General features: G+C 53.8%; 1 protein-coding gene and 1 pseudogene across 1 annotated transcript in view; one reads left to right on the top strand and one right to left on the bottom strand.

Moving 5' to 3' along the window:
* Window positions 1–15,821, bottom strand: part of LOC143692606 (uncharacterized) — a 48,837-nt pseudogene extending 33,016 nt beyond the window's left edge.
* LOC143692713 (uncharacterized) overlaps window positions 1–19,568 on the top strand; it is a 452,855-nt gene that overhangs the window by 160,654 nt on the left and 272,633 nt on the right. The window lies entirely within an intron of this gene.

The raw sequence follows: 19,568 nt of genomic DNA on the forward strand, positions 1-19,568 counted from the left end.
CCAAATGAGCCCAGGCCCCACCTGGGGGAAGGGCCCAGGGAGACCAAGGGGTATTGAAGGCTGACCGCAAGGCAAGCACGCATCTTGACCCTGCATCCTCTTGGAATTTCCATCTGAACAATGCTGGAATCCAGGAGTTGGTAGCTGTGTGTGTGCTTCTCTATATCACATTTTTCTCTCATCCTGTGTCTTCTATTTTTGTCCCCTTGCAAATTGTGACTAACTTAAAATTGAACACGCTACGAGTTTGTGAAGGTGAATGGGCCAAGTTAATGCTTTGAGAAATGTTTTGTGTTGATTGAATGTTGTATTAAACCATTTGCCAAAGGTTGTCTGATTTTCTACATTTGCCAGTAAAGTCTGTTTTGTTGCTTTGAGCTGCTGACAATCCCTTGTTACTATTTCTCCAACTCAGAGAACACAAACAAATGTAAATTCCTTTTAAATGTCTCATTGAGGGAGTTGTTTGGGGGATGGGAGTCAGGGCTTGTCTGTGCTGCTTGGCCCAGCCCAGGCAGGGCTTTCCCAGCCACATTCCACACTCCATTGCCCAGCTGGAGCCGCTGGTGCCTCTGAGTTGTGCTGCCCCAGCCCCAGGGACGCTCTCCTTGTCTGCCCATTCCCCCACGGTCTCTGGGCAGGGATGGCCTCACTGGGGGCTGCTGACATCCTCAGCAACTTGGAGGCTGCTGCTGAATTTCCCTGCTCCAGAGGCTTGTTCAGCCTACAGCTCTTCAGTGCAGGAATTCAGTGTCCCAGGGCTCATGAACATTTATAACACCTGAACAAGCCAAGCCTCTGGGAATCATTTGATTTTAATTTTCAAATACTTTGTGGTTAAGTAGATCTCAGTAGTGTATTGAAACTGAATACATGATATTTAAAAAGACAGCGAGAAAACATTTTGTAGGTCCTGTTTAGGTTTTTTTTTCCCTGTTAATACAATGATATGTGCAATCTCCAATTGACACTGAATCCAAGTACCTCCTCATGCAGTTTGGGTATAAAAATCAAGACCCTTCATGGCTGACAATCAATCAGACTATGTCCCTACCCCCAGCCCACCATTTCCCCCATCCAAGCCCTGGCACTCAGAGCAGCCTTGTGCAAATCTCAGCTCCCTCCAGCCCAGGCTGCACCTGCAGCTTTCAGCTCCTTGGCTCCCACTCCCACCTGCTTTCCTTGCAGAAGGAGCTGCCTGAGACACAGAGGGATGTTCATTTCTTGTCAGCCAACAAAGCCAAGGGAAGGCACAGCTCCATCCAATGCCAAAGTCATTCCTCTGCCGGATATTCAATCCACTTTGCACAGCAGACAGTCTCAGAGCAATGGAAAACACCTTCTGTGCCCTGCACAGATCCCAAGGTCCCCCCAAACCCTCCCTGCCCCGATTCTGCCCAGATTTTCTCTTTGCACACACGAGTCACAGGCTGAAGCCAGGAGCTCCCTCCATGCCCAGAGGGAGGAAAAGAGAGAAAGGGGATGAAGAGCTCTCCTGTGCAGAGCCAAGGTCCATGGGCAGCCCCTGCAGTGGGAACCACAACTCATCAGGTTTGTGTCCTTTGGGCTCAGGGCCTGGTGACACTCAGAGGCACAGAAAGGATTCTTGCCAACAAATAGAAGATGAACATTTGAACAATTTAATAACCATCACAGCTCTTCCTTCAGCTCTCTGGGACGTCCCAGCAGCATATGACATGTCCACCATCACCCACGGCTTTCTGAACAGGAATAGTTTTTAAGCAAATACATAAGAAATGGAAATTCAGTGATAGATATAACCACAGTGAGATACTCAATTCATATTTTTTTTAACATGAAATATTTGGCCACTCCCTGAAGTTCAAAGCATGAAACCAGTCAGTTGAGAGGCGTTCAAATGACCAGAGAGCATCTGGAGGAGGAAATCTGAGAGCAGCAGGAAGGACATAGATCCAGCTGATCCAGTGAAGAGATGTCCTTAGACACGGCCATTTAAACAGGAGAGCTGGAAACCTGTAGCAAATAAACCTGAAGGAAGGGGGTCATTAAATATAAGACTGAATGTCAGTGGCAGAGGGGAAGATCTGTATTTCTTCTCGTGACATCAGTAGAAGGATCCAGTAGATCCAGGAAATTCCTCTTCCTGGTGGGAAAACGTTGCCATTACTTAAAATACTCAAGTGACCCAGATAACAAAGATTTGCTTGTATATTATAAAACTAACAGGAATTAAAACCTGTGCCCCTTTCCAGGCAGACATCAGCTGTGTGCCCATGAACAGGCAGTGCCACTTGTGCCCTGAGGTGCCCAGCTGGGATTGGATCTCTCCCAGAGCACCTGAGGGAGAGCAGAGCACCTTGCAAGCTGCAGGTCCCTGACAGCCCCACAGGGCTCCTGTCCCATCAACATCTGCTCTGCTCCAGTCTGAAACAGGGCCCAGCATGGTGCTGGGATCATCAGAGAGCTGAGGTGTGTGCTGGAATTCAATGCCCTCCCCATCCCGCAGCAGCCCTGCATTTCCCTGCTGCAGCCTTGGTCTCCAGCCCAACCATGGAGGCTCTTTGGGCTCTGGAGTGTTGCTGCAGCCCCTAAGGGCAACTGAGCTCTGCCTTTGGCACAGTCAGGCCTGGCCAGCGCAGGCCATGCTCAGCAATTGCTTGTGTGTGCCTGGCCTTGCTGTCAGCCCCGGCAGCGGCTGCGTGGCCCCTTTGTGGCCCTGTGCTGGCCCAGCCATGGTGGCCCAGCCCCTGTGCAGGCCCAGCCCAGGCCAGGAGCATTGCGGCTGGGAACGGCCCCTGTGCCGTGGTGCCCACAGCAGCCTTGGGGCTCTGTGCCCCATGGCCTCCCTGCTGGGCAGCCTCTGCCAGCTCCTGCAGAGCCCGTGGCACCTGTGGGGCTGCACAGACAGCCCTGCCCCGGGCTCTGCCGGCCTCTGGGCCAGCAGAGAGGCAGCCAGGGCTGGCCATGGCCAGGAACAGGCCCTGAGCCCCGCAGGAGGATGGAGCTGGGCCACAGCCAAACTCAGCCCAGGCCAAAGCTGGGCTCAGCAGCCAGGGCTGCCAATGCATGGGCACAGAGGCTGGAGCTGACAAATGTCCTGGGCCCCCTCCCTGCTCTGTCCATGCCACCAAGGGCACAGAGCAGCCTCCTCTCTGGGCCACTTGCCTGTTTGCAATGCCTTGCACAGGCGCTGGCCCTGCCCCACAAGGCCTGGCCTGAGTCCTGCCCCTGCACGCTCAGCCAGGCTGAGATGGACACTGATGGTTTCTGGGCCAGGCTCTCGGAGCCCAGCCCAGCTCCCTGCAAGCTCTGCCAGCTGCCCTGAGCTCTGGGCAGCACCAAGGGCCTCTCTGAGCCCAGCCCAGCCCAGCCGGCTCTGGCCCCACAGCTCTGCTCAGGCCAGGCTGCTCTGGCCACTGGCCCCACGGCCTCAGCCCCTGCCAAGGCCACAGCAGCAGCTGCAGCTGCCACAGGACTCAGCCCCAGCCATGGGGGAAGGTGCTGGGCCAAGGCCAAAGGAGGCTCCCTGGTTGCCCTGCTCCCTCGGCCTGAGGTGCTGAGAGCTCTGCAGCCCCTGCTGCCATCCCATCTGCCCAGGGCAGCACCAGAGCCCCGGCCTTGGGGCCCTCAAGAGCTGCTCCTGCTCCAGGCCCAGGGCCCATGCCAAAGCTGGGGCAGCCACAAAGCTGTGCCCATTTCTGTTCATTGCTGCTCTGATGGGGATGGATCCTCAGCCACTTGGAGTTTGCTGATGAATTTTACTACTCCAGAGGCCTCTTCTTTCTTGAGCTCTTCAGGAATTCAGTGAGAAGAGCTCAAAAACGTTTGTTCAGAATACCTGAACAAGAAAAACCTCTGGGAATAATCTATGTTTTCATTTCTTCTGTGATTAATCAGACAGATTTCAGAAGAGTATTTTAAGTGAATCTGCTATATTGAAAAAAATGCCAGGAGAATTGTTATGTATTCTTTGGTTTTCTTTTCTTGTTAATAGATTGATATCAGCAATGTCCAACTGATATTGACCCTCAGCACCTTCTAATGTAGTCTGAATAGATATGAAAATCAAGACCCTTCATGGCAGACAATCAGTAACACATTTTCCCCAACACCCCCACCATGTCCCTCATCCAACCCCTGGAACTCCTATGGATCAGGAATGGTGTGGCCAGCAGGAGCAGGGCAGGGATTCTTTCCCTGTGCTCTGCACTGGTTGGGCAGCACCTCGAGTGCTGTGTCCAGTTCTGGGCCCCCAATTTAGGAAGGACATGGAGGGGCTGGAGCATGTCCAGAGAAGGGCAACAAGGCTGGGGAGGGCTCTGGAGCACAAGTCCTGTGAGGATTGGCTGAGGGAGCTGGGGTTGTTTATCCTGGAGAAGAGGAGGCTCAGGGGAGACAAGGCAGTGTCAGGGCACAGGTTGGACTTGGTGATCTCCAAGGTCTTTTCCAACCTTGATGATTCTGGGATTCTCTGGAATCACCCTTGGAGCTGTTGCAGGATGAGCCCTGGGCCTCCTCTGCAGCAGCTCCTGCAGCCCAGGTCCCTCAGCTTCTCCTGGCAGCCCCAAAGCCCATCCTGTCAGTCCTGCAGAGCCTCTGCAGCTCCTCCTCACTGCCCAGAACAGGGAGCCCCAGAGGCAGACACAGCAGCCCAGATGTGCCCCCCTGGCCTGGGGTGCCTCTGGAAAGGGAGCAGCACCAGGCACTGCAGGAGTCTGCAGACAATTCCTGCAGCACTTGTAGGATGATCCTGCTGCCCAAGGGACGTTCCCATGGGGCCAAGTCAGGAACTGCAATGGGGAGTGGGGCCAGAGAGGAAAGGGCAAACAGGGATGGGCTGTTTGCAGGGGAGGGAACAGGGCTGGGCAATGGGAAGAAATTTGTCCAAGGGAAGAGTGGAGAAAGCAAAGGTGAAGCCAAGGAAATGCTCAGGGCAGTTTGGGGGTGGCTGCCAGGCAGCCCTGGCTCTGAGCAACAGCGTCTGCAGTGGCACAGGAAACTCCCAGCTGATGGGAACAAATTTTCTGGCTGAGTGCAGAGGCCAGGACAAAGCTGAGGGATTTCCCTGGTGTCCCCCAGGCCTTGCTGGCCCCAGGGGCTGATGGCATTTGTGCTCCCTCAGGTTCATGTCCCCACAGCAACAGCATGGGGGTGCTGTCCCTGCTGTGTGCAATGCAACCAGGGGCTGCTGAGGCAGTGCTGCCGTGTCTGTGCCTGCAAGGATGGGGCACCTGTGTGAGCTGGGGGAGAGGCCAGGGCTGCAGAGGGGGGATGTTGTCTGCAGCTGCATGAGGACGCTCTGGGACGCTGCCCTGGGCTGTGCAGCGCACTGGGCATGGATCAGCCCCTGCTCTGCTGCTCCTTCCCATCTGCCCCAGGGCCCTTGCAGAGCCCCAGCCATGCTGTTTGCCCCCAGCCTGCCCACGGCCAGCCTCGGGCTGCTCACGGGGGTTTCTGTGCTGAGCATTGGCCTGGCCGTGTTCTTGAGAGAGCCTGGGCAAGGAGCCTGGAGCCCCCAGGGCCTGGCCTGAGGCCTCAGCGCTGCCCCAGCAGTGCCCATGGCCTGTCCCTGCTGCAGCCCCGGCACTGCCACCCCCAGGGCTGTGCCCGGCCCCGAGAGCACTCAGGCCCTGCAGCAACACCAGGGCCACCAGGGCAGCGGGGCAAGCCCACGGCAGCAGCACTGGCAACACCAAGTGCTGCTGCTGCTGCTGCTGCTGGGCACAGCTGCTGGGCCAGCACTGATCTGCCCCAGCTCTGCACACAGACATTGCTGCTGCAGCTCCAGAGAAGGCAACAAAAGGGCATCTCTGCAGAAAACTCTGCTGGGAGATCCTTTAGTTCCTTTAAAGCCACCGAGAGCGCAGCCCCTCATTGACACAGTCTGTGTCCACAGGGAAGGTGGAGAGAAACAAAATGAGAAATGGCACAAACAATGGCTTTTCTTTGTGGTCAAGATTAAAAAAAGTAAAACAAAGGAGAAGAACCTCTGAAATGAAGCCAACAAGTATCAAAGGTGACTTTTATTACAAGTGGTTTGCAGAAATTGGCCAGCAGTTTAATGTTCCTGAAACCATCCAGTCATCAGTCTCCACACTGCAGCCTTGAGCTCCTGGTTCCTCAGGCTGTAGATGAGGGGGTTCAGGGCTGGAGGCACCACTGAGTATAGAACTGACACTGAAAGATCCTGGGATGGGGAGGACATGGAGGGGGGTTTCAGGTTAGAAAATGTGGCAGTGCTGAGGAACAGGGAGAGCACGGCCAGGTGAGGGAGGCAGGTGGAAAAGGCTTTGTGCCGTCCCTGCTCAGAGGGGATCCTCAGCACAGCCCTGAAGATCTGCACATAGGAGAAAACAATGAACACAAAACAACCAAAGCCCAAACAGAAGGAAAACACAAGAAGCTCAAGTTCTCTGAGGTACAAGTTTGAGCAGGAGAGCTTGAGGATGTGAGGGATTTCACAGAAGAACTGGCCCAGGACATTGCCATGGCACAGGGGCAAGGAAAATGTATTGGCTGTGTGCATGAGAGCATTGAGAAAAGCACTGGCCCAGGCAGCTGCTGCCATGTGGGCACAAGCTCTGCTGCCCAGGAGGGTCCCGTAGTGCAGGGGTTTGCAGATGGACACGTAGCGGTCATAGCACATGATGGTCAGGAGGAAATACTCTGCTGAAATGAAGAACAGAAAAAAGAAGAGCTGAGCAGCACATCCAGTGTAGGAGATGTTGCTGGTGTCCCAGAGGGAATTGTGCATGGCTTTGGGGACAGTGGTGCAGATGGAGCCCAGGTCAGCGAGGGCCAGGTTGAGCAGGAAGAAGAACATGGGCGTGTGCAGGTGGTGGCCGCAGGCTACGGCGCTGATGATGAGGCCGTTGCCCAGGAGGGCAGCCAGGGAGATGCCCAGCAAGAGGCAGAAGTGCAGGAGCTGCAGCTGCCGCGTGTCTGCCAATGCCAGCAGGAGGAAGTGCCTGATGGAGCTGCTGTTGGACATTTGCTGGGGCTGCACATGGGCACCTGTTCATGGAGAAAAGGACATTGAAGAGTTAGAGGAGATACCTGTAATCAAAATCAAAGCCATTTCTCATACACCCTCCCCTGGAACACACAGACAGCCTTTGGTGTTTAAGAGTTCTAGGGTGTTCTTTTTAAGCTCCCCCTATGTCTCTTCTTCTATTCTTAGATATCAGAAACTCTCAGGCTGAGGGCAGAGGCTTGGTTGGGGGAACAGGAGGGAGGGGGCTTGTTCAGAGGGAGGGGCTGCACTGGAGGGGCTCCTGTGGGCATCTCTAAACTCTCCTTGCCACAGCATTTCTTGCTTTTACTTTGCCTTATTTCCTGATCCTCTCTTTGCTTCCTGGAGATTTCCCTCCTCCAGGTGTTTCCCTGTGCCTGATCTCTCCCTGCCACCACTCACAGACCCCAAATCTCTGTGCACTCTCCTTGGCCCTACAGACCCCTGCCTGTTTGCAGGGCACTGGCTGGGGGCAGGTTCTGTTTGCAGCTTGGAGAAAGGACAGCTCAGACTGAGCCTGATGGCTCCAACAAAGGTGATGCTGCTGCTGTCCATGGGCAGAGGGGCTGAAAGCACATTAGGGATCTCCTACTGGTCACTAAAAGTAACAGTTGGGATGTCTCAGGCACTTGTCAAAATTCATAATTATAATTCATAATCAACCTTTGTACTTATCCCCCCCTCCCTGCCATTCTCCAATAGTAGGAAACTGAATACAAAGTCTTTGAAAGTTTCCTCATTTTTTACAAAGTTCTTGTCTTGGAAATATTCTATGACTGATCAGAACCCCTCAGCATGTCAGAACTCCATGAGCATTTCACCTCCTGTGCAGCAGAAATACCCAGAGTTGTACTCACAGGCTCTGCAGGCATTGGCATGTTCCAGCTTGAGGAGATGGCTCCAGGAGCTGAAGCTGCATTGTCCTGCAGCCAGAGGTTCCTGTGCCAAGGGCTGGCAGTGATTGTGCCCCAGGCACTTCTCAGCCCCTTCCCAGCCCTGACTGATTGAAGCTCTCTGTGCCTCTGTGCTGTGCCCGCGCTGGCTGCAGGCAGTGCCCCAGCCCTGCTGGGCTGGCAGAAGAGCTGCTCATCCAGAGAAATGTGCTTTTGAAGCTCTTCTTGGTGACCAGGAGCTGCCTCTGTGCCAGGAGCCCAGCCCAGCTCAGCAGCACAGACACAGCACAGGGACTTTAATCAGCCTCTGGGGCTTTGTGCTCAGGCCCTGAACATCAGTCCCTGAGAGGGAGCTGAAGAAACCTCTCCAGAACTCCAAGGCAGAATCCAACTCCAAACTTTCTTGGACTTTTAATGGGTCCCACTGAGGGACACAACTGAGCAAGTGTCCCCAGGCCCCAGGCAGAGCAGAGAACTGCAGGCAGTGATGACAGGTGGGGAGAAAGAGAAGCCAAGTCTTGGTGCCCTGGGCCACAGCAGGGTCTGTGCCAGCAAGGGCTGGGAGGAGACACCTTGTCCTGAGGCCCTGGGGCCTCCTGGCACAGCCCCAGCCAGGCTGGGCACTGTCAGCCCCTTGTGCTGCCCTCAGCATCCCCCCCTAGCCCACATCCCAGTGGCCTCAAGGATCTGCTGCAAGGAGTCCCTGGGGAGCCTTGCTCAGCAATGGCCCTGGGGGCTCCTGAATGCTCCCTGCAGGGACTGCAGGTTTTTCAAAGGACTTGGGGTTTGGCTTTTGCCTTGGAGTCTCTGAGAGGTTTCTGCAATCATGGCCTCCAATTATCTGCTGTAATTAGTCCCTGGAGAGGCTTTGTCAGTAACAACACTCAGTGGGGCTCATTAATACTTCGGGGTACTTCAGTTATTTAAAGGTACTTGGTGTTTCCCTTTTGATACAGACTCTGTGAGAGGTTTGTGCAATCATGGCCCCAATTATCTGCTTTAATGAGTCCCTGGAGAGCGTTATACTGACACTCAGTCGTGCTCAGTAATGCTTTGAGCTCCTCAAATTTTTTAAGGTAGTTTGGAATTTCCTTTCCACACTGAGACTCTGAGAGGTTTTTGGTCAATCCTGGCCTCCAATGCTCTCCTCCAAGGAGTCCATGAGGAGCCTGTGTGGGGCATGGACCTCACTGAGACCCATTCATTCTTTGAGACACTTTAGGGTTTTCTTCTGGCTTTGACTCTTGGAAAGGTTTGTGCCATCTCCTCTCAGGACCTGAGGTTCAAGGGCTCAGCTCCAAATGCACCACAGGGCTCATCAGGATGCAGCAAGTCCTAACAAACCATGGCTCTGCCTTGATTTCCCTCTGCTCTAATGCAGTTTATCAGGAATGTATCTGGAGTGATTTTGGTTTGCTAATTTGAGATTTCTCAGCCAATGCATCTATTAGTGCAGTGGGATCAGTGCTGGCTAATTACCATTGCACTCACTGGAATATATTTACTCATTTCCTGCTGTGAGATAGGATTAGGAGAAAGGCAAAGTAGGCTCAAAATTTTAAAAGGGTATATAGATAAGTTTATTACCACTAGATAGAAAAAAGAATAATAAGGATCTGAACTCTTCTCCTCTCCCTACAACCTTTTCTTTCTTACTGACAATGCAAGCAGACAAAACCTGAAAGTTTCAGTCAGTTTACACCATCTAGAACAGTCTTTCTTCAGTTCACTTAGGGAGAGGAGTCTCTCTTTCATCCTATGGAGACTTCTCCATAAGAAAAACGTTCTCCCATGGCTCTCAATTCCCACGAAGAGCAGCTGCCCAGAAAATCTGCAATTGTGAAGTCCCTCCCATTTTTCACAGCTTTACCCTCAGCTGTTTTTATGGGCCATGTCAATGTATGGGATCTGAGTTTAAAGATGAGCTGTTCAAGAGCAAAGATTCTCTTCATCTATTTCTGAAATCATCTTCATCTCTGACAACAGAGATCTTCTTCTCTCCCTGAGGCCACAGGATCTCACCACTCTTCTCTCTTTCTCTGTTTAAACTTCTGATGGGATCACAGCTACTTCAACATTTGCTTACTTTAGCAAGGAGGTTTTTGCTGAACAGGTCATCTCCCCATATTTTCAATTAGTTATAAGGAAAAAGAGAGTCTGATATATTAATTACATCCTTCTCCATAGCTTTACAAGAGGATTTAAGCCCCAAGATCAAGGCATCTCCTCATCCCTCCCATCTGGGACTCAACTTCCCCTTCAGTGACCTGGGTGACTTCATGTTTGTCCTTTTCTCTCACTGGAGGGAGGATGGAAGCACTGAAAGAGTTCATATCTCACCCGGGGCCTGCAGATGGTTCCGTGCCCCCGGCCGGGCTCGGTGCTTGTGGCCGGAGCTGTTTTACGATGGAGGTTTCTGCAGCGGCTGCGCTGGGGCTGTGTCAGGATGGGCCGCGCTGGGGCAGGGCCAGGATCTCAGCAGCCAGGCCAGAGCACAGCAGCAGCACGGCCGGGGGCCGATGGCTTCTCCTGCCCCTGCCCGGGGCTTGCGGCTGAAGCCCAAGGGTGGCAGAATCTTGGCCGAGCCGGCCCGGCCCGGGGCTGCTCCTGGGGCCCGGCGGATCCTGGCTGGGCCCGGGCTGGCGGCGGGGCAGGGCTCAGCAGGGCCCAGATGTTCCCAACTGCAGCCATGGCCCGGCCCGGCCTCGGCCCCGCGGCCTCCCCTGCCCTGCCCGGCAGCCGATGGGGCCTGGCGGGGTCCCTGGGAAGGGGCCCGGCCCCACGGCAGGAGCCGCCTGGCCCGGCCTGGCTGAGACGGGGCCGGGTCAGCCTTGTTACCTCTGGGCCAGCCAGAAGGGAAAGAGACCCTCCCAGGCTTTCCCATCTTTAACATGTGTCTTCACAGAGGCGTGTACAGTTTCCTTAGTGGTTTAACAGATTGTCAGTTCTCAAAGCTAATTACTGATTGGTTTCTTTGTCAGACACAGATGAAACTGCTAGCAGCTTCTCTTAGGACATCACTTACATGATGCAAAACCACCACAACAGCACAGAGCACAGAGCTCCTTTGTCCATATGTAGTAGTCATGTGCCCAAGTCCTCAAAAACCCTTCTTGGGAGATCTCTGGGCCCTTTCCAAGGTTTTTTCAACTGAAAGCATTCAACTCAGAGTCTAAGAAAATCACCAGAAGACATGGCCAGCCTGACATGTCTGTCCTTGCTACTGTTGTCTGGAAGCAATCTTTGGATATATGGAATTTGGGAGGCCAAATTCTAATTTTGGCCATGGACCCTGGACATGAAGGTTGGTTCTTTTCCATAGGAAGGAAAGAACAGAGCCCCAGTGTTTGCCAGGCAGAAGAGAGTGACCACCAGAGGACAAGGCCAGCCAGAAGCGGCAGGTTTTTTTTCTGAGAGAAACCCTTGCATATAGGAAAATTTTTAGAGAGAATACCAATTTTGGCAACGGACATTTAAAAAGAGGGACGGTTCTTTTCTATAGCAAGGAAAGCATGGAGCCCCAGTGTTCCAGGAGCTGATGAGAGGCAGCCCTTGACATCCCCACATCAGCCAGACCTTTCAGGTGGCCCCTGGGAGGCCAAGCCAGCCAGGCCTGTTCCATGTTCCCTCACTTCCATGGGGCCCCACAGTGTCCCAATGGTCCCTCGCTTCCCTGAGGCCCTGAGGTGCCATAATGCCCCCTTGGTGACACCAGGCCCTGAAGGGTCCCAATGGTCTCCATGGTTCCATCAGGCCCCACAGAGCCATAATGGTCTCTGGGTTCCATGAAGCCCCGCTGGGTCACCATGGCTCCTTGGTTCCATGGGCTCCAGTGGTGCCACAAGGATCCCCTTGGTTCCATGAGGTCTCCACAGTGTCCCAGGGATCTCCATGGGAAAGGAAGAACCCAGCCCCAGTGTTGCAGGGGCAGCCATCCAGAGGCCAAGGCCAGCCAGGCTTGATGGTACTGGCAGATTGTGCCTGGCAGTAACCTTTGGATATCCAGAATTTTGGAGGTGGAATCCCAATTTCAGACATGGACACCTGGAGGATAAGGATGCTTGTTTTCCATTGGAAAGAAAGCACGGAACACTGATTACAAGTGACATTTGGGGATCTATGGGGAGCACTGGGGATCGTTTCTGGACCTTGTGACCCAACAGGAGCTCCTCTAATAAATGTTGCCTGAAGCTCCCACTGTGCCCATCACAGGAACCCATGTGAGTGTCTGGGACATCCCAGCTCTCTGGCAGCCTGGGGACTCCTGTGATGTCACCATGGAATGGCTGTGACTGCCTCTGACCACAGGGCTCTTTACCATCCCAGAAACCCCTGGGAGGTCTCCATGGAGCCCCTGCCTGTGACATTCCAGCTCTGGAACAGCCTGGAGATTCTTGGAATGTCCCCATGGAACCCCTCTGAGGGCCTGTGACAAATCTGATCCTTAGTAGGCAACCATCACCAGTCCACTGTTGCTATGATCAGTTTCCATAGCAACCATCACCAGCCCCCTGTTGCTATGCTCAGTCCCTTGGCAGCTCCATGGAGACCCCATACCGGGGTGGTTGCCATGGCCACCAGGGCTGGCACCAGCTGGGATGCTCGCTTTCCACGGGCCGGGCTTCAGCAATGGGATTCCCCAATTTCCTGCTCCTGCTAAAACTGCGCTGCCCTCGCTGCCCTCCCGCCTGCCATGGAAAGCACAAAAGGCAAAGATCCCGGGCTGGGATAAGAACAATTTATTGGGAACTGCAATGAGATAAAGAACAAACAGGAACAGAAACAATATTGATAACAGAAGGGATAAATAAAACTATTTACAGAGAAAACTACAACATCAACAACTAGGTCTTCCTGGCAATGTATTTCCTCTTGTCTGGAAAGGACACCCTTCTCCCTGGGGGGAGAGAGAGAGAGAGTCCCTTTCCTGCCCCTGGCAATGACCTGAGGTGGGAGTGAATGTAATGACAGGACCATGGCCAGACCCTCATGTTCTCCAATCCCACATCATGTCATTGGGACATGAAAAGGGACAGGACATGAAAAGGGGCAGGAAAAGGGACAGGTGTCTTCCCAGCATGGATCACAGGGAACATGGATCACCAGGGCTCTTCCCAGTGTGGGGTCTCCAATGGGGGATAAAGCTGGAGCAGTGCATGAAGCTCTTCCTGCAGCTGAGGCATGTGCAGGGCTTCTTTTACTGGTGGCTCCATTGGTGTCTGCTCAAGTGAGAGCTGCTGGTGAAGCTCTTCCCACACTGGGGACACTCGTAGGGCCTCTCCCCAGTGTGGATGCGCCGGTGGGTGACGAGGGTGGAGCTGTGCTTGAAGCCCTTCCCGCAGTTGGGGCAGAGGAAGGGCCTCTCATCCGTGTGAATGCCCTGGTGCTGGAGGAGCTGAGAGCTGGTGTGAAACCTCTTCCCACACTCGGGGCACTGGTAGGGCCGTTCGCCTGTGTGGATCATTTGGTGGATGATCATTTGGGGATTCCTACTAAAGGTCATCCCACATTCCCCGCAGTTGTATGGCCTTTCCCCAGTGTGGATCCTCTGGTGGCAGATCAAGAGAGACTTCTGCCTAAAGCTCTTCCCACATTCCCCACATTCATAGGGTCGTTCCCTGGTGTGGGTCTTCTGGTGGGAGATCAGGTTAGAGTTCTGGCGGAAGCTCATCCCACATTCCCCACACTCGTAGGGCTTCTCCCCGGTGTGGATCCGCTGGTGCCGGATGAGGTGGGAGTTGCGCTTGAAGCCCATCCCACAGTCAGGGCAGCGGAAGGGCCTCTCATCCGTGTGAATCCGCTCATGCAGGAGGAGATCAGAGCTGGTGTAAAACCTCTTCTGACACTGGGGACACTCGTAGGGCCTCTCCCTCTCCCCAGCGTTGATGCGCTGGTGGGTGATGAGGGTGGAGTTGCGCTTGAAGCCCCTCCCACAGTCAGGGCAGTGGAAGGGCCTCTCCTCAGTGTGAATCTGCTGGTGCTGGAGGAGACTGGAGCTGGTCTGAAACCTCTTCTGACACTGGGGACACTCATAGGGCCTCTCCCCAGTGTGGATGCGTTGGTGGATGATGAGGGCAGAGCTGCAGCTGAAGCCCTTCCCACACTCCCCACACTCGTAGGGCCATTCCCCAGTGTGGATCATCTGGTGGCTGAACAGGGTGCTGCTCTGCCTGAAGCTCTTCCCACACTCCAAGCACTTGTGGGGCTTTTTCCCATCGTGAAGCTGCTCATGGACCACCAGCTCTGAGCTCTGGCTGAAGCTCTGTCCACCTTCCTGGCTCAGGAAGGGTCTTTCCTCCTCAGAGCACCCTGGGCTGGGTTTGGAGCCCCTCTTCCTGTGGGATCTCTGGGGATTTTCCTCCCCATTGGATTCCTGTGTCCTGGAGTCACTCAAAATGGCCTCATCCATGAGTTTCTGCTGTGGGGATTTCTCCTCCCTGGTCTCCATCCTCAGCTCCTTCCCGGGGAGAGGAAGGACAAGGAGAGGATGGGATTTGCCTCTGTGCCAGAGGGAAGGGGAAGGAGATCCCCCCAGTGCATCCCCGGCAGGACGGGGTTGGCAGCAGGGTTGTCCTGCAGCCGGGGGCTGTGCTGGGCTGGGAGATGGAGCAGGAGAGAGGGGGAAAGGGGCACTGACTTCCTCCTCACCTGGCTGGGGCTCCTGGGGCACCTTCTTCTTCCTCACAGCCTCCTCCTCCATCTGGCCAAGTTTAGGGGATGGAAAATCCTGTTTTGAGAAGAAAACAAGGGATAAGTACACTGAATTTTGTACTCTTTTGAAGGCAAACCTGGGGAGGGTCTAAACCAGAATTACAATTTAATAAGAAAATTACAATCAAGGCAATGATACAGAAACACTGCCTTAAACTGACAGAGTCAGGATATAACCTGACACCCTGCTGCTGGTCAGGCTGGTGGCAGCAGTCCCATTAAATGGTGGCTGCAGTCCTGTTGGAGTGATGAATGTGATTCTGTCCAAGCAGTGATCCTGTAGAAGGGTCAGGTCTTCCTCTGAAGGTCCAGGGGTGGTTCTGGAGCTCTTGTCCTCTGGGAATCCAGTAGGCAAGCTGCTCCTGGTGTTGAAAGCCTCAGCTTATATCCAGGTAGGAATGCTTGGATCCTCCCCCTGGGCGGAGCATGCCACAATGGGATGATGGAATTTGATCAGTCCTGCAGTGACACTCAATGGCCCATTCCCAGAAGATATCTCCCCTGGAGGGCGTTATCAGGGCTGAGTCATGGAACAGATCAAGAACACTGCCCCTCCTGTTTATAGCAGTTGATGAAGATGGGCATTGAAAACATGCATTTGGTTCCATCTTACATTGCAGCCTGAAACAGTGAGGGAATCCCTGCTCAGGGGGTGAACACCACCCCCCTTACCCAAACTGGCTCAGGTGTGAAACCCCCACCCCGGGAAGGCCACACACACAGGGGACAATGTCACACTTGCCCTGCCCCAGGGGAGGTCTCTGTCCCTGTCACTCCCTTGCTCTCTCCCCTTTTCTCCTTCTTTCCATCTCTCTGTCTACCTCACATTTACTGTTTAATAAAATCCGCCTTGGATTTGGTCTTGTTAGCACCTTATATTAAGGCGGAGGCATCTCTCTGAATATTTTCTAATCCAGATTGCGAGACTATTTTGGCACAGTGAGTTTAGGGCACTCTTATCTGACCCCAAGTGCCTTAGACAACAGCACGGTTACCTCCACTGAGGAGGTTGTGGCTCCTTCTGGAAGAACTCTTGGAAACTTGGACACAATCCCTCCTTCCTCCTGTGGAATTTATGGGAGAAATGATGAGGAAAATGGCTTTTGTGGGTGGCCAGTGAAAAAGAAAATATTTTGTTGTCCTTGCTTGAAAAGTTTCTTAAAATCACATGGTGAGAGGGAGCAAATGATATCAGAGTGACTGATAAAGTTCATTCACCACATGTTGAGGAACACAAGGCTGCTGAAAGTCCCTCAAGAAGCCCAGCTCAAGTAGCTCAATTCCCCAATAACTCCAGCCAGGGGTCTCCGGGAGGATTTTTTTGGAGCGTGTTTGGAGCCGGCAGATCCCGGACTCGAGCCCCGGATATCTCCGGGCTCCCTAAGAGGAGCTTTTTCGGGGGCAGAGGAGCCGCGATCGCCCCTCGGGAGGGTCCCAGGGGTCCACGTGGGGATGGCCTGGTACCGACAGGGCGGGACATTGGTTTTGGGGATCCCCGTGAGAGCCGGGGCTGTGGAACGGGGGACCCCCGGGGCGGGGAGAGGGGAAGGGGCGATACCGGAGCTGGGGCACCCCCGGCAGCCCGGAGATGAGGCGGGGACGGGACCCCCTGACCCTGACAGGGGCGCGTCCTGGGGTGACTTCATGATGCTCGTGCCCCATCGGTCCCTTTAGCCCAGAAATGAGTTCTGCACCTTTAAGGCTGGTTCTGAGAGCCAAGGGGAGGAGGAAGAAGCTGCAGTTTGTTTTCAGACACTGCACTCACTCCTCCACATTCCGGCTCCTGGATGGACAGAAGGCGGGACAGAGCTCTCCTTTGCTTTTAGTTAGTTATTAGCTCTCTGAGGCAGAGAAGTTCCCTGGACTGTGGTTTTTCTTTTTCTTTGGAGCTGTTTAAACCTGCTCTGCACTGAACACCCAGAACACCACGGGCAGCTCCCACCTGTGGCCCACCGGGCTGAGCCTGGGTCACAGCATTTCCAATACAGGTGGGACTGATAAGAGACTGATAAGACACTGAGTGAGCCAAGCCCCAGCCCAAGGAAGGATTTTTGGAGTTTGTCACCTATTTTCCAGCAGCAGGAGGTTTTATTGCTTAATATTGTTCAATTTTGTGCTGGTGAACACTTTGCCTGTTAAATAAAGTTTTTTCCACTTTTCCCCAAGGAAATATTTTCCCAAACTGGCTGAGGGTGGGGCTGCTGAATCTGCATTCTAGAGGAAACCCCTTTCGGGAGTTTTCTCCCAAATTTGCCCTAAAGCAGGACAGGGTGGTGGGAAGAGGGGGGAACCCCAAGTGGTTGGACTAAGGAGAGGCTGGAGAGAGGGACCTTGGGACCCCAAAATCCGCCTGCATCCCTTAGCAGGACCCTGGAGAGGGGGGATCCCCAGGACCCATGGGATCCCCAACAGCCCAGAGACAGGGGACCACCAGAACCCCAGAGGGATGAGACTGGAAATGGGACATTCCTGGTGGCGCTTTCTTTATACACTCTTGATTTTTGGAGGTTTTTATGGACATCAGGTGACTTCTAGAGATGGACTTGTGGGGGAGGAATCCCCAACCCAAGGCATTCACACCTTGTTTCTCCCCAAATCAGTATTTTCCCCAAACCTTCCCACAGTGACATCCCCTCCTGTCCTGCTCTGGGTGAGCTCCATCCCAAACCTGACCCTGATCCTGGTCTCCATCTCACTCCATGTTTAGACACACTCACAGTTCTGTATTTAATCCCATCCCAGCCCCAAACTCATCTAGCCCCAGACCCAATCCCAACCCCAGCCCTAAAGCCAATCCCATGTCTAGCCTTAACTCTAATCCCAGCTCTAATCGAAACCTCAGCCCCAACTCCAAGCCCAGCCCCAATTCCAGCCCCTTCCTAAATCCTCAGCCCCAAACCAAATCCCAGGTTCAGCCCTTCTGGGGCTTTGGGGGTGTCTCTGTCCCTGTGACCTCGATGATGTTTGGGTGGGGTCCCAGCAGGGCTGAGAGGGACAGAGACCCCCCCGGCCTCCCCAGGGGTGAGAAGGTGGCAGAGCCCCCCCAGCCCCGAGCAGCCTCAGCGGTGAGAGGGACACAGAGCCCCTGGTGCCCAGCCCTGCACAGGCATTACCTGAGGCCAGAGGGATGGAGACCCCCCGAGCATCCCCCAGGGCCAGGGGACAGAGAGCCCCGAGCATCCCCTGGGCTGAGAGGGACAGAGACTGCCCCGAGCACCCCCTGGCACAGGGGAGAGAGGGAGGGAGACCCCCCAGGCATTCCCTGGGTGAGAATGATGGAGACCCCTGGGGAATGGCCTGGGGTGACAGGGACAGGGAGACCCCTGGGAAATGGCCTGGGGTGACAGGGACAGGGACACCCCTGGGGAATGGCCTGGGGTGACAGGGACAGGGACACCCCTGGGGAATGGCCTGGGGTGACAGGGACAGGGACAACCCTGGGGAATGGCCTGGGGTGACAGGGAAAGGGACACCCCTGGGGAATGGCCTGGGGTGACAGGGACAGGGACAACCCCCCCAAACCCCTCTCAAGCACCCCCAGGGCATGAGGCACAGAGACCCCTTAAGCATCCCCTGGGCACTGGACAAAATAAACTTGGCAGAAATCAAACTTAGCTCTGCATAAATCACTTTGATGAATATTTGATTGTCCCACAAGTCACATGTGATGCAAACACAAACAAATCCCAATCATAAATAAACTGACAATAGAAGAAATTCTGTGGCAGTTCCTGGTTTAATCCATTCCTGCACAGCTCCAGCTCAGCTGCTGGCAGGTTCCAACAAAAGAAAAGTAGAAATTCGGCAAAATACTGCTTATGAAAAAGAAGGAGAAGCTCTGTGTAGCTGTCACAAAGGTGACAGGGACAAAGAGACAAATTATTCTTACATTTGGCAAAGCCCCCAAGACTGTGAATTCAGCAGTTATTTGGGAATTGAGCTACTTGAGCTGGGCTACTTGTGGGACTTTTAGCAGCCTTGTGTTCCTCACCTTGGGGTGAATGAACCTTGTCAGTGTTGCTGGTAACATTTGCTCCCTTTCCTCCAGCGATTTTAACAAACTTTTCAAGGAAAAACAACAAAATATTTTCTTTACACTGGCCACCAACAACAGCCATTTTCCTCATCAGTTCTCCTGTAAGTTGCTCAGAGGAAGGTGTGTCCAAGTTTCCAAGAGTTCCTCCAGAGTGAACCACAACCTCCTCAGAGGAGGGAACCATGCTGTTGTCAAAGGCACTTGGGATCAGAGAACAGTGCCTAAACTCACAGTCCCAAAATAATGTCGCAATCTGGTTAAGAAAATGGTTACAGAGATGCCTCTGCCCCAATTAAGGTGCTAACGAGACCAAATCCAAAGTGTATTTTATTGAACACTACATGTGAGGTAGAGAGAGAGATGGAAAGAAGGAGAAAATGTGGGGTAGAGAGAGACATGGAAAGAAAGAGAAAAAGGAGTTACAGGGACAGAGACCTCCCCTGGGGCAGGGCAAGTGTGACATTGTCCCCTGTGTGTGTGGCCTTCCCGGGGTGGGGGTTTCACACCTGAGCCAGTTTGGGTAAGGGGGGTGGTGTTCACCCCCTGAGCAGGGATTCCCCCACTGTTTCAGGCTGCAATGTAAGATGGAACCAAATGCATGTTTTCAATCCCCATCTTCATCAACTGCTATAAACAGGAGGGGCAGTGTTCTTGATCTGTTCCATGACTCAGCCCTGATAACGCCCTCCAGGGGAGATATCTGCTGTGAATGGGCCATTGAGTGTCACTGCAGGACTGATCAAATTCCATCCTCCCATTGTGGGATGCTCCGCCCAGGGGGAGGATACAATCATTCCTACCTGAATATAAGCTGAGCCTTGCAGCACCAGGAGCAGCTTGCCTACTGGATTCCCAGAGGACAAGAGCTCCAGAACCACCACTGGACCTCCAGAGGAAGACCAGACCCTTCTACAGGATCACTGCTTTGACGGAA

This window comes from Agelaius phoeniceus, assembly GCF_051311805.1.
Source record: "Agelaius phoeniceus isolate bAgePho1 chromosome W unlocalized genomic scaffold, bAgePho1.hap1 SUPER_W_unloc_2, whole genome shotgun sequence".
NCBI classification, from domain to species: Eukaryota; Metazoa; Chordata; class Aves; order Passeriformes; family Icteridae; genus Agelaius; species Agelaius phoeniceus.